This window comes from Canis lupus, chromosome 21 (assembly GCF_003254725.2).
Source record: "Canis lupus dingo isolate Sandy chromosome 21, ASM325472v2, whole genome shotgun sequence".
Taxonomy (NCBI): Eukaryota; Metazoa; Chordata; class Mammalia; order Carnivora; family Canidae; genus Canis; species Canis lupus.
This window is the reverse complement of record NC_064263.1, coordinates 29,902,467-29,916,661: the sequence shown is the minus strand read 5'-3', so window position 1 is coordinate 29,916,661 and position 14,195 is coordinate 29,902,467. Positions and strand designations below refer to the sequence as shown.

General features: G+C 39.2%; 1 pseudogene; it reads right to left on the bottom strand.

Annotated features, from left to right (window-relative positions):
• Positions 1-695: 695 nt before the first annotated feature.
• On the bottom strand, positions 696-6,126 carry LOC112667388 (olfactory receptor 56B4-like; annotated as a pseudogene).
• Positions 6,127-14,195: the final 8,069 nt, after the last annotated feature.

Here is a 14,195-nt window from a genome sequence, read left to right as displayed (position 1 = left end):
GGTTGTGTGTGTGTGTGTGTGTGTGTGTGTGTGTGTGTGTTTGTGTGGATCTCAGTTATCTGGCCTATGAAAAGTACTTAGTACTTGTTAACCATTAATTATTATTATTATTATTATTAAGATTATCTGGTACAAAAATAAAACTTTATTCCTGTCTTTTAAAAATAAATTTATTTTCCTTATTATGGAAATGACATGAAAAATGCACAAATATGTATGTTACAGTCAATTCATGTAAACAGTTTTAAAGTCTTCATTTTCTATTACTATTAATGAATTTTTTGAATAAATTTTTCATACATTTAGACTATTCCTTTTTGATATTTTTCTAAAAACAGGATTACTGGAGAAAAGAATATGAACATTTATGAACATTTCAGTAAATTTTGTCAAATTGCTTTTTGGTACATTTGGGTCACTTTATGTTCCTACCAGCTGTGTATAACAGTATTAATCTCAGAATGGCATCTGTGGTCAGCAACATTTCACTTTTCTATTCTTACTTATTTTAGTAACAGGAAATTACATTATAATTTTCATATGCCTATTTTGATCAGTGAGACTGACAGTTTTCATGATTTTAGTGGCCATTTTTTTTTTCCTAGTGAGAGATAAAGGCAGATTATAACCCAGGTCTAGTGAAATCTAAAATCTCTGTTCTTTCCTCACCCCTTAATGGCCTTCTATAGCTGGAGTTACTTAGTGGGCATATTTTCACTCAGCCCAAGCAGTGTCTGGAAGCCCAATCTGAGCTCCTGCATCCTGAGTGCATAGACCATGGGATTGAGTGCAGGGGGGATAACATTGTGCAGCACATTAAGGAGCATGGGTTTTAGGGGAATCTTTTTCTCTGCAAGGTGTGTGACAGCACAATGATACCTGTGTAGAAGAAGAGGATGAGGATGAAGTGGGAGCTATGGATACCGAGAGCCTTTGACATTGCTTCTGGTGAGTTCAACCTCAGCACAGAGCGAAGTATTAACACGTAGGAAGAAAAAGCCAGAGGCTTATCACTCCCAATCAGGATTCATGCTAAGACCAGTTGGTAAAATTTGTTCACAGTGATGTCATCACTGGCCAGACTGGTGACTCTCAAATTAGAGCACAGGCAGTGGTCAATTTTATTCTTGGAGCAATAACATGACTGGGAAGCCAGTATAGGCACTGGGATAGTAAACAGGCCATTCCTGAGCACCATAAATTCTGTGGCTTTGATCACAAAAGCTTCAGTGACTATGGAAGGGTATTGAAGTGGGTGACAATTGGCTGCATATCTGTCCACTGCCAGGCAGAGAAAGGTATGGGATTCCATGCACAAGAAGCAGTGGATGGCATAAATCTGAGCAAAGCACTCAGGGAGGCTGATGGCCTTGGCATTAAACCAGAAGATAGGATTTTTGGCATGATCATGGTGGCCAGGCCCATGTCCACAACTGCCAGTATGCCCAGAAAGTGGTACATAAGCACATGCAGCATGGCTTCATGTTGGATGGTGATCACCATGAAGAGACTGGCACCAAGAGCTAAGATGCAGAGCAGAGTCAGGGGTAGAGAGAGCCATTGCTGCCACTCATGAATGCCTGGGATTCCCTAGGAGGATGAACTGGGAAATCTGGAGGCTGCAACTGTTGGTACACTAGTGGAAGGATCCATGATACAGATGCCCTGTTCTTAGTGTCTGTCCATAAAACTGAAATAGGAAGAAGGTTGCATTTGAAAGTTCAGCTCAGGATCCTCATAATGCAGACTCCTACCAATGATCCAGTTTATTTTATGTGTGAATAGCCCTCAACTTTTTTTTGCTCCTGGAAATATATTCCACAGAGGAGTAATAAAACAAGCCAAAATTTGTTCTAAACATAAAAACTGGAATAACCATTTATCATTACCACTTATGTGTCTAATAAACATGTTCAAATATACATATCAAGAATAATCTTTTTACTAACAGATAACAAATATTAATATTTGTTTTCCTTCCATTTTTCTATTTTATATTTAGGCAGTTTATATTATTATATGAGGATAATGTTGTATCTTGCCTTTGTATTTTAGTAGTGTGTTCTAGAACATAAAATAGTACTCAGTAAAAATTTATAACATGGATGAATAAATAAACCATAACTTTCCAGTATCATTAAAAGCAATGTAGAATCTTAACTTTGATGACTGCTTTTTTTCTATATTTGCCTGTTCCATAATTTACTCATCACTATCTTATTTTCAGACTATTTCCTTTAAGTAGAATGCTAAAAACGATATAAAAGTGATACATACAAAAACCATAGCCGTCTTAAAATTTTATTTTCAGTAGTATTCTGTTTTTAAGTGTCATACATGTACACGATTAAAATTCAAATAAAATAAAAAAATGTAAACAATGGGCAGAAGAATTCTGTGCTTGGTTCTCCCCAATCTCTTCCTTTTTACCAGAGGCAGCCAGTAACTTCGTTTCTTAGGAGTCCTTCCAGAGACAGTTTTTGCATGAACAAGAATATACATATGTTTTCTCATAAAAGGCAAAAGTAAATGTTAGCATACTAATTATATCCTTTATCCTTTGTTTCCTTTCCTTTTCTTTCTTAATTATCTTGGAGACTACTCCATGTCACAAACTAGATATGCCTCACTGTTATGTGCATGATTTCCTGACACATGGGTATCTGATAATTTAATGAAAACTTCTGACATTCAATTTGTTCCCAGTATTTTGTTACTGTAAAAAATTGATGAACTAAATGTACCTGTTCATCTATCTTTATGCATATGTATAAGTTTATTTATAGGATAATTTCTAAGAATGTATTGAGGGGTGAAATGGAAAAAGAAAGATTTTGATTGATATTGCCAAATTGTTTTTCAAGAAGTTATTTTGCCCCTGTGTGAGAATATGGGTATTTTAATGCTCTTGATGTGTACTGTAATTTGCTTCATAGATACACTGTATCTGTGTATAGAACCACAGTTTGCTCAGGACTGTGTTTATTTCCCCATATCCATCCATTTCATCACAACCCAAATTAAGAATTTTAACTAAAAAAATTATTAATAGAGTAAGTAAAAGTTGATATTTCAATTTTGGTTCAGTTTTCACTTCACTATTGAGTGACCTTTGACATTTTCTTTTTTTTTTTTTTTAACTTTGACATTTTCTAAGATTTATTTTCCACTTATGTGCTTCCTCACTGATTTTCTCTTTTGTTTTTATGTGCAACATATCACATAGCACTTGAAAAACATTAGTTCATTTAATACTCAGTGGGAGTCTCACAGTACAACCTTATTAATTTGTATGGATTTCATTATATCTTTTTTTTTTTTTTTGGATTTCATAATATCTTAAGGATATACCTTAAGAGAGGATATATACCTCTCTTGAATTTTCTGGAAATATTTCCTCCAATTCATTTTCCATTATGCTCTATCTTTTCTAAAAAATGATTTATACACATGTATACAGAAACTTTTATGTGGTCATAACAACTGTACTTTTTGTATTTTTTGTGACTTTTAGACTCTTAATAATGTAAAATCTAGTATTTTAATAAACATTCACTAGCATATTCTTTATGAAAATTTAATTTTTAAAAGAATTGGAAATTTCAGAGATACCTAGATAGTCAATTGAGTGTCTAATTCTTGGTTTTGGCTCAGGTTTGACCACAGGGTTGTGAGATTGAGCCCTGTGTCAGGCTCCATGCTCAGTGGGGAGTCTGCTTGAGTTTCTCTCTCCCTTTCTTTCTGCCCCTCTTCCCTGTTCTCTCTCTCTCTAAAATAAATAATTAAAAAAAAGAATTGGAAATTTCACATGTAGTGAAAAAGTATCTAAATTAATTTCTCCCCGCTTATAGTTAAACCATTGTTTCAGCACTATTCAGTAAATGAGGCTTCTTTCTTCCCATTGTTCTGAATGCCCTTTTTTGGTCTTATATTAAATTCCAACATATATTCAAAGAACACTGCCTCCCAGGACAGTCTTTTCTGTTTTTAGTGTCACTACCAATTGAATAATATATTTACCACATGGTAGGGGAGATTCTTAGTATTTCTTCATTTTTTTAAAAAAATATTTTATTTATTTATTCATGAAAGACAGAGAGAGACAGAGACAGAGAGGCAGAGACATAGGCAGAGGGAGAAATAGGCTCCATGCAGGCAGCCCGATGTGGGACTTGATCCCGGGACTTCTGGATCACACCCTGGGCTGAAGGCAGACACTAAACCGCTGAGCCACTCAGGCATCCCCTTAGTATTACTTCAAAAAATGCTTTAAAGTAATATGAATTTAAATGATTTTTTTTGGAATATTATATTTAAAAGTACAAATTAATTATAGAGGAATTCACATCTTTACTCATTGACTCTTTCCAGTCAGAAAGCTGTTTTTCCTTTTTGTCATAGATAGTTTTGGAATTTTTTCTATTATTATTACTTTTGTCTCCCTTTGTTATTTCCTAATTGGCTACAGTTACCTAAGAAACCTTCTGATAACTATTAGTTTTTAAGATACTTTTCAAAATATAGTTCTTTTACACTATTGCTTTCCAAAGCTAATGGTTTTTTAGTAAATTTTCCATTTCACATTTTTTTGAATAGAAGAATATATATCCTTACCATTAGGTAAGTTTGACTATTGTAAGTTTTTTTTAAAGATTTTATTTATTTATTCATGAGAAACAGAGAGAGAGAGAGAGAGAGGGAGGGAGAGAGAGAAAGAGAGAGAGAGAGAGAGAGGCAGAGACACAGGCAGAGGGAGAAGCAGGCTCCATGCAGGGAACCCGATGTGGGACTCCATCCTGGATCTCCAAGATCCGGCCCTGGCCCTGGACCGAAGGCGGTGCTAAACCCCTGAGCCACCCAGGCTGCACTTATTGTAACTTTTTATTTTGCATCATATTAAAATATTTATAGGTTTCTAAACAATTTATAGGTTTCTATTTATAGGTTTCTAAACAAGGAAACAGCAATAGTCAACATCTGTGTCTAAGTCTGAACTTGAAATAGAATGTCTAGAACTTTCTCTTCAGTGTCACTGGCTAATGGTTTTCTGATGAATGGTCTCTATTAGTTTTGGTGATTTGATGTTTATTTCTAGTTCTTGATTTAAAAAAAAATCAGAAATGGGCAAATTCAATCCTATCTCTTTTCAGGATCTTGGATCCATAATTTAAATGCAAGGATCTCCTGCTGGCACCATTCTTTCAGCTTTGATAGCATATCTCGGTCAGGCTCTGAGAGGTAGCCTTTGGTTACTCTTTTGTTAGGCAGGGGTTTCTACTCACTCTAATATACCCAGAGGCTTGCTCAGTGTCATGTTTGTCCCTTGTTTTCCATATCTCAGACTTTTGTCTCTGTAGGAAAGATCTTAAAGAAAAAGAAGGCCAAATTCAGGAGGATCGAAAGAAAAAAGCAAAGTGAGAAAGCCAAGAATGGGGAAAAAGAGAGGCAGGGCAACCAGAACCCAGAGCTAGAAACACAGAGCAAGAAAGTGGCCCCCTTCCCTCTTCTTCTTTCCCTTGGCCCCTGGTTATTTCCTGCTATGAGGTCCTGTAGAGATCCTCCCCTAATAGAACTGCCTTCTATAGCTGCTTCTATTCTCTTGGCTACATCTGTCTTTTATACTTTTGTTGCTGAGAGTACAACTTCTCTCCCTTGGGGCCTAGGCTATTTCACAGATTGGAGCCCAGACTTGCCATAGACCTTCTCGGCTACTCTCTAGGTCCTCCATGAGGCTCTCTGTAATCTTTGTTCCTGTGTACATCAAGGCATGGTGTCTTTTTGCCATAGCCCCAAATGGCCCCCAAAGCTCTTAGAGGTATGTCAAGCTTGGCTCAAGGAATAGAAGTACTCAGCCCCCAGTCCCATGGAAAGGCCTATTACATGGTCACTCTGCCTTTAAATTTTCTTTTTTTTTAATTTTAAAGTTAGCTATTTATTTGTTTGTTTTTTAATTTTAAGTTTTATTTTAATTCCAGATAGTTAACATATAGTATTTTATTAATTTAAGGTGTACAATATAGTAATTCAACACTTTCATATATCACCTGGCACTCATGACAACTGCACTCCTTACTCCCCATCACCTATTTAACCCATCCCCCTACTCACCTCCTGTCCAATTACCATCTGTTCGTTCTCCATAATCAAGAGTCTGTTTCTTGATCTCTCTCTCTTTTTTTCCCTTTTGTTTCTTAAATTCCGCATCTAAGTGAAATCATGTGGTATTTGTCTTTCTCTGACTTATTTTGCTTAGCATAATACTCTAGCTCCATCCATGTCACTGCAAATGGCAAGATTTCATTCTGTTTTTATGGCTGAATAATTTTCCATTGTATATTACTCATATATATATATATATATATTCTTTTTTATAGCTTTTTAATTTTATATCTATCTATCTATGTCACATTTTCTTTATCCATTCATTAACTGAAGGACATTTGGACTCCACAGACCTACTTTGTTTTTTTTTTTTTTTTTTTTTTTTTAAATTTTTATTTATTTATGATAGTCACAGAGAGAGAGAGAGAGGCAGAGACATAGGCAGAGGGAGAAGCAGGCTCCATGCACCGGGAGCCCGACGTGGGATTTGATCCCGGGTCTCCAGGATCGTGCCCTGGGCCAAAGGCAGGTGCTAAACCACTGCGCCACCCAGGGATCCCCTACAGACCTACTTTGTTATGGGGTTTTATCAAGAATGGATTTTGGACTTTGTCAAATGCTTTTTCTGCATTTAGTGAAATGATCATATGGTTCTTATCCTTTCTCTTATTGATGTTTTTCTTTTTCTTCATGAGCCTTTTTTTATGTTCATGTGAGTAACTTCTACTAGTCTTTTGCTTTGTACCTAGGTATCACTTCTAAGAATCCTTCCCTGGTTCTCCAAGTCTTTTTTGATCCCACTCCTGTGTACAACCATAATGTCCAAAACTTCCCCTTTTATCAATCTTTGGATAGAATTATAATTGGAATTATATGCCTATTTTCTCCATTACTTTAAGTTCTGTGAGAGCAGGGCTGTGCCTATTTAATCCATTATTTTATTCCTCATTTCACTCAGGGTAGCTGGCTGATCATAGATGTTCAATAAATATATTGAATCTTTTTTTCTCTCTGTTGCTATAACACCATACTCTCTGTACTCAGTTATGTATAATAATATATAGTAAAAATATCAGCATCAAATCCAACTACTTTAATCAACTCTCCAACAGGGGCAAGATGGTGGAGGAGTAGGGTCCCCAAGTCACCTGGCCCCACCAATTTACCTAGATAACTTTCAAACCATCCTGAACACCTACGAATTCGGCCTGAGATTTAAAGAGAGAGCAGCGGGAATGCTACAGAGAGGAGTTTGCGCTTCTAACAAGGTAGGAAGGTGGGGGTGGGGTGGGGTGAGGAAGAACCAAGTGGGGGAGGGGACCCGCAAGGAGCCAGCTAAGGCCAGGCAGCGAGAGCCTCCGGGGCAGGAAAGCCCAGCCTCGGAGAAGCAGGAACTTTAAAAATCCACACCAGATTCTTCCCAGAGGGAAAGGCGCTGGCAGGGAACTCGGGCAGAACCGCAGGAGGGGCAGAGGAGCCCCCAGGTCCCCGGGGTCACTAACAGAGGAAGCGCCCCCACACCGCGGGCCCAGCGGGTAAAGGGCTGGAGCGCCCGGCGGGGCCTCGGGAGCAGCTCAGGCGGGGGCTCCGGGGAGGGGGCTGGGGACTGCTGCCTTCGGGAGCCGCGGCCCGGAGCGTGATTCCAGGAGCTCAGGCCCCGGACCCCAGGCCGCAGGGGACACAGACCAGGATCCGGTGATCCCCCAGGGACAGGCTGGGCGGGGAGGGCACTGGACAGCGAGGATGCTCCTGCTGCCGGGCTCACCCAAGCTGTGCAGATCGGCGCCCCCGTGGCCCCGGAGCATCCAGGCCAGCGTGGACTGGGAGACTGCGGGAGTGACTGCGGGAGCTGACTCCAGGGCAGAGAGCTGGCTACTGCCAGTGTTGTTGTTCCTCCTGGTGTCACCCTGTGCCTGGGACTGAGCTGGGCTGCCAGGGAACAGAGGCCTCACAGGGTAAACAGCTCCCACTCAGCCCGGCACCTGGCAGGGGGGTATCACACACCTGAGAATCAGCACAGCAGGCCCCTCCCCCAGAAGACCAGCTGGAAGATCAGGGGAAGAACAAGTTCTTGGCCCAGCAGCGCTGGAAAGCTCCAGGGGAAGTCAAGGACTTACAGTATATAGAACCAGAGGACACCCCTCCTATTTTTTTCTTCCTTTTTCCAGTACAACTCGTTTTTATATCAGACTATAAATTTCCAATTTTTTCTCTTTTCCCACCTTAACTACATTTTTTTACCACCTCTTCATTTTTAAGATTCTTCCTCTTTGACTTTCGTATTTCTACAATGACAGGTCCTAGATATATTTTCCACTTCTAAATTCCCTTCAACATACTCAACTTAATTTTGGGAGATATACAAGATATATTTTTTTGTTTGTTTGCTTTTTGTTTTCTCTGCCTTATTTTGTTTTACAATGGCAGAAGTTAATACGTTCTAAAACATGACCAGTATACACCCAGAACCAAGTGGTATACCATGCTGGTTCATTCTGTGAAATTCCTCATTCCCATTCCGCCCCCCTCTTTTATCTCATTTATGTTTTGGTGGTCAATGTTGGGGCCCTCTACAAGTATTTCTGGTTTATATAAATTTGGGAATGAGCATCTTCTAACATACAGAACTTAATATACTCAGAAAGAAGAGGATCACCCTCTAGAACCACTCAGGTAAACTACATTCTCCCTCTACTACAACTTCATCACCACCAACTTCTCCCAGTCACACCCTTTTGTTTCCTCTCTCTTTTATTCTTTTTTTTTTCCTTTGGGATTCTTGGCCTTTTATTTTTTATTACTTTATTTTAAAATTTGTTTTTCAGGAAGCCCAGGTGGCTCAGTGGTTTAGAGCCACCTTCAGCTAAGGGCGAGATCCTAGAGACCCAGGATCGAGTCCCACATGGGGCTCTCTGCATGGAGTCTGCTTCTCCTCTGCCTGTGTCTCTGCCTCTCTCTCTCTCTCTCTGTGTCTCTCATGAATAAAGAAATACAATCTTTAAAAATTTATTTTTCACTTTAGTGGTCCTTTTGTTTTATTTTGTTCTGATCTTTGTCTTCAATTTCTGGTCTCTGACCTCGGCAGAAACATCTGGGAAAATTTACTTAGGTTGTGGTTGATATTCTTGTGCAGGCCACTCATACAGTCACTCTTCACAGAGCAAAATGATTAGAAAGAAGAACTCACCACAAAAGAAAGAATCAGAAACTGTACTCTCTGCCACAGAGTTACAGAATTTTGGATTACAATTCAATGTCAGAAAGCCAGTTCAGAAGCACAATTATAAAGCTACTAGTGGCTCTGGAAAAAAAGCATAAAGGATTCAATAAACTTCATGATTGCAGAAATTAGATATAATCAGGCTGAAATTAAAAGTCAATTAAATGAGATGCAATCCTAATTACAAGGAACTCCTAAACTGGAGGTCCTAATGATGAGGGGTGGAGAACCATTTGCCATTCAAATGGTCCTCAAAAGAAAGCTAGGGTAGCAATCCTCATATCAGATAAATTTAAGTTTATCCCAAAGACTGTAGTAAGAGATGAAGAGGGATGCTATATCAGACTTAAAGGGTCTATCCAATAAGAGGACCTAACAATCATGAATATTTATGCCCCGAATGTGGGAGCTGCCAAGTATATCAATCAATTAACCAAAGTAAAGACAAACTTAGATAATAATATACTAGGAGTAGGAGACTTCAACACGGCACTTTCTGCAAGTGACAGATAGTCTAAGCACAACATCACCAAAGAAATAAGAGCTTTAAATGATACACTGGACCAGATGGATTTCACAGATATATACAGAACTTTGCATCTGAACGCAACTGAATATACATTCTTCTCAAGTACACATGGAACTATCTCCAGAATAGACCACATACTGGGTCACAAATCAGCTATCAACTGAAACCAAAAGATTGGGATTGTCCCCTGCATATTTTCAGACCATAGTGCTTTGAAATTTGAACTCAATCACAAGAAGATATTTGGAAGAAACTCAAACACGTGGAGGTTAAAGAGCATCCTACTAAAAGATGAATGGGTCAACCAGTAAGTTAGAGAATTAAAAAGATTCATGGAAACTAATGAAAATGAAGATACAACCATTTAAAATCTTTGGGATACAGCAAAAGCAGTCCTAAGAGGGAAATACATCACAATACAAGCGTCCCTCAAAAAATTGGAAAAAAACTCAAATACACCAGCTAAACTTACAGGTAAATGAACTGGAGAAAGAACAGCAAATAAAACCTACACCAGCAGAAGAAGAGAGTTCATAAAGACTTGAGCAGAGCTCAATGAAGTAGAGACCAGAAGAACTGTAGAACAGAACTGGTTGAAACTGGTTGAAAGTTATCTAGGTAAGTTGGTGGGACCGAATGAGTTGAGGCCTCTACTCCTCCTCCATCTTCTCCAACCCTGCATTGTTATTTCTATTGTAAGGATTGCCATGGTTTCTTTTGTAAGAGTTTAATAGAATTTGCCATAAAGACTTAGTCCAGTTTCCTCCAAATTACCCCATTGCCAATGCTTTCTTCCAGATTTTCACCAATTCTCACCCACTCTGATATCACATCATTCTATGCCCAGAAGTCTGTGAAAGAAATGTATTAAAGTGTGAATCAATCTGTGCCACTGTCCTCTTATTACCATGTAGGGCTGTGGGGCAGAGTACTCAAAACCTGCTACAGTCAGGGTCAACCTTCCTCTCAAACCTCATCCCTCTGCACTGCTCCCTCAATATTGCTCTCTTAGCCTTTCATCCAGAATTTCATACTTTGTGAGTTTGGAGTCCTTTTTAGTACTAATGAGTCATTCTGGAATATTCTATTCTACTCTTCAACTTTCCTCTTTAATGTTTCCTTTTTTGTGAAGCCTTGCCTGATCCCCACAGGTATAATTAGATGCTCTCTCTCCTGGGTGTTCTAATCTCTCCATGGTGTGGCCGAATGCCTCTGCTTTACCTTTGGTGGTACTTCGCCTTAGTTTGATGTGTATCTTCCATTTGACCTCATTTAAAATCTCTGGATTTCTTTCCACAACCCTAAGAGGAGCTCAGGAAATATATATTTTCAATACAAATTATTGATCCCAGTCCTTGTGACTATTTTTGGAGCTTTGGCCAATTCCATCTTTCGATATTTTACACAATTTCTGACTTTAGGTGAAGGTCCAGAGTTTTAGTCAGCCAATCAATAGTCACACTAATCTAGAGTTCTAGTTATGAGACTTTTCTTTATTTTCTGGGCCTGAATTTCTATGTCTGTTACCATTGCCTCTTAAACTGGGCTTTGTATTGCTCTTGCTACTTGTTCTGCCTACTCCTTCCTCCTCTGCTGGGGTTCTGGGCCAGTATTTTCTGCTTAATTATACCTCTCTCTGAAGTCTCAGACAACACAGCATCATCTGCTCACTATTCTCCATATTGACTTCTCTGTTAGAAAACTGACTGCTTTAGGCTACGGTTTCTAATCTTGGCTCTACCTGAAACGATCTCTACTATGTCTTCTTCTTTCTGGAACTGGGTCAGTACCCTTAAAGTATGGCTCTCAGAAATGGATGACCTGATTTTGGGTACTGATCCTTCCCATTAAACCTTGTGCTGTTCCCTTCCCAGATAGCCTGGGTTGCTCTTTGCCTTTCTGATAAGGGACTATCATTTGCAGATAAACAAGTCTCGCTGAGTCCTGAACTATAAAATTGCATGAATTTGTTCTTGTTTTTTACTTTGGCTCCATAAAAAATAACTTTTCCCCTCACAGGGAGTTTCTTCCCGGACTTGATGAACACATGAAAAATCTTGCACGCCACCACAAGTGTTGTCTTGTGTAAACTGTACACATTCAATTTTTAAAATCCCTCTTAATCTATTAAATCCTTCTCAATCCAAATACTTCATACTCTTGAATATTCTCCCATAGATTAACCTGGCACCATTTCCAGGAGTGATTTTGGTGGCTGAGATGAGAGTCAAATGTAGAAGGATTGGTTAAGAAGGGACCGAGTTGTAGGTAATTTCACTTAAGGTGAGATAGTGTATAAATGGTAATATCTACAAGACTTGGCCTATTCTTATACCTATCATTTTGAGTTCAGGTATTTGACTTTGTCTTCACTCTTATTCCCTGGCCAGGTTCTATTTTCTCATAAAGTCTTCTACTTATTAATCCATTCTTTCTCTCATGGTTCCACCTATAGAATGGTTGGGAGAGGATCATTTACGTAATGTTGTATGTTGATCCTAATGTTGGCCCTCCTCATCCCTGCTTTCTTCCTCACTCATCCTAGATCAGATCTTGCTTGGCCATCACATCAGTTGGTCCTACTCCCAATGGTAGGAAACTTTACCTTGCTTCTGGCTGCAAGACTTTGGCTGTCTCTGGGCATGGCACCCTGGAGTATGCTGTTCAAAATATTCCCTGCTGCGGCTCTTCCCAGGGGCCCCAGTAAGAGAGATCTTGTTAAACCTTTGTTTGAAGAAGAGGCAGAAGTACTAATTGGTGTCTGGGTGGTGGGAGCTTCATTTTGGATCCCAACAGGCAATGCCTGAAAAGGTGCCCATTAAATACCCTATTCTTGGAACTTGACTGGTAGCTTAACTTCTTCTCATCCTTCTGTAGTTTAAACAGTGCAGCTCTTTGGTGAGTAATGGCTAAGGGTAGGCCCAAGGAGGAGAGATACATATAGGTTTCATCCACAAATTAACTTTTCACCAAACTTTCCTGATCTGGATGATCTAATAGACTGTCTGGGGTGAAAATGCATGGTCTTGATATCACTGGGAGAAATTGGAAATACCATCACTGTTGATGATGTGTACATCATTAAAAGTCTATTTGGACCTTTTGTGTTATATGGACACAGGCAAGAGAGGGATCAGGTGTGTGAGAATTACTTCCTCTCAAGCAGGCAAATATCCTTCTAGTCCTGGTTCAATAGTAAGCTATTTGTAAATCTGTTCCTCTTCGAAGCCCACAAGGTGAGTCATAGAGAAACATTTATGGAGGCACTTCACTCTGTGTCCTGAATTATTCTGGTTCTAGGACCTCTTACCTCCCTTAACCTTCTTCCCTGATACAAGTAAAGGAGCTGAGCCTACTGAATCATACTTTTCTTTGAGGCACAAGGTTACGATGAGGGATATTTGTTGGGTCCTGAGGGGCATTGGAGGTAATTATTTCTTAAACTGTTCTGAAGATACTGTCATGTTCCACAAAGTGGGCAGAGGCTTAAGGATGGGCAGCTTTGAGGATAATTTGAAGCAGACACTCAGGTGATCAGAGCCCACATTTCTTGATACTATCTGACCTTTCCTCCCCTACCACCAACATACACTGCAATATTCCCTGGGGGTGCTTAGGGGAACAGTGTGTGGTTGGGAGGAAAGAGGGAAGCAATGTTGGAGAGGATATGGTATTTTTGACTATTTGTCTTTGGTTTACTACTATATAACACCGACTCATTGGATGAATATATCATCCCTTGTCAAATCAAATGCATTGTTTCTGAATCTCTGAAGTTTCTGTTGCTCTTAACCAGATTCCTCCAAATGGGTTATTCATTTCTTACAATTCAGTGGATTTAGTATTACTATTTTCAGCTCTTGACAAAGGACTTTCACATATTGTATCTCATTGGATTCTCATAATGATCTTTTGAGACAGATTTTAGTATATTCATTACACATAGAGGAAACTAAGACTTGGAAATAGATGATTTGCTTCAAGTTACAGAGCTGACATATGGCAGTAATAGTACTGAAAATCAGGACCTTGACTCCTGGTCCAGAGTTTATTCCATTACACTAGAACTATAGGTCTACTTTAATCTCTCATCTTCCCAGTTCTCTTGCCTTCTGTGGAGGTTATGCAGTTTTCTTAGCAGCTGTGGTGAAAGTATGGCCAACAATCACATAGCTTCTCTTGGAGAGAAAAGTAAAACATTCTTGGCTGTTTTAAGCTGTGCTGTTTCTTTTTTCTTGGATTATGCTCCTGGCTGACTTCTTTCCATCATGCTTAGAAACTACTTATTGCTGTCCCTGGAATTGTTAGATCAACCCAGATGCATCTTCTCTGCCTGGAATGTGA